The sequence below is a fragment of the Schistocerca gregaria genome, chromosome 1, assembly GCF_023897955.1.
Source record: "Schistocerca gregaria isolate iqSchGreg1 chromosome 1, iqSchGreg1.2, whole genome shotgun sequence".
NCBI classification, from domain to species: Eukaryota; Metazoa; Arthropoda; class Insecta; order Orthoptera; family Acrididae; genus Schistocerca; species Schistocerca gregaria.
In genome coordinates, this window is record NC_064920.1 from 891,358,566 (window position 1) to 891,359,859 (window position 1,294).

The window sequence follows — 1,294 nt, forward strand, 5'->3', positions numbered from 1 at the left end:
GAAGGTAGGATAGGGGCTGAGGGACAGCATTGGTGCACGTCGGACGACGGCGCCACAGCATCATCTGAGAGCTGACGAAAGGGCTGTCTCTCTGCCGGGACATGATACAGGCGTAAACTGCCCCTGCACCACGGGAAAGTGGGGGACTCGTATAGTATAATGAACAGCAAGCCGTGGAAAACGTACCAACACAACGCCGCTAGCATGCGGTGGGCCATGGATGGCGGAATGGAGAGTGTCTGTGCCACATGGGCGATAAGTGACGACGAATATACAATAACATTTGGCTTGTATTGATATGGTATCTGTTCTTTCGGGCATGTCCGAAAGAACAGACACCATATCCATATAAGTATATAGTTCTGGCAGCACCGGCCATGACCTTCTTCTGTGCGGATGCACACATATTCCCCAAAATCTTACGGGACTTGGTGAGAATGTCTTCCACGAGTAATGAGTGTGTTGGGGTGGGACACTACGAATGTAGAGTGTCGACTTACAAGGTGAGAATGTGGGTCTCGCGGGAGGCGTGCGCGAGATAGTCCCTGCAGTCGCGCCATCCTCTGTGCCCTCGATGGCTCAGATGGACAGAGCGTCTGCCATGTAAGCAGGAGATCCCGGCTTCGAGTCCCGGTCGGGGCACACATTTTCACCTGTCCCCGTTGATATATATCAAAGCCCGTCAGCAGCTGAAGGTATTTAATATAATTCTAATTTCATTAACATATTGTGTCATTTGCAGAAGATCGAGGGCTCGTAAACGATCACCTAGGGACCGCTCCACCATCGACCGACGGAGAATGACAATTACGCACATTACAGCGTGAAAACACAAAAACGTTAGTAATTCCGGCCGGCGGTTAGTTAGGTGTAATTATTTCTAAGTTCTAGGGGACTGATAACCCCAGATGTTAAGTCCCATAGTGCTCAGTGCCATTTGAACGAGTTGAGCCAATGGTAACGCCGGTTCCCGTCAGATCACCGAAGTTCAGCCCTGTCGGGGTGGGCTGGAATCTGGATGGTTGTCCATCCGGTCTACCGAGCGCTGTTGACAATCGGGTTGCACAGCCCTTGTGGAGAAAACTGAGGAGCTACTTGATTGAGTTGATTGAGATATAGCGGCTCCGGTCCCGTAAACTGACAGACGGCAGGGAGAGCGGTGTGCTGACCTCAGTCCGGAACCGTGCGACTGCTACGGTCGCAGGTTCGAATCCTGCCTCGGGCATGGATGGGTGTAGGTTTAAGTAGTTCTAAGTTCTAGGGGACTAATGACCACAGCAGTTGAGTCCCATAG

At 51.6% G+C, this 1,294-nt stretch overlaps 1 non-coding gene across 1 annotated transcript; it reads left to right on the forward strand.

Annotated features, from left to right (window-relative positions):
- The first annotated feature begins 567 nt into the window (after positions 1–567).
- Positions 568–642, forward strand: Trnat-ugu (transfer RNA threonine (anticodon UGU)). The gene has a single exon. It is a non-coding gene; the product is annotated as a tRNA-Thr (tRNA).
- The last annotated feature ends 652 nt before the right edge of the window (positions 643–1,294 follow it).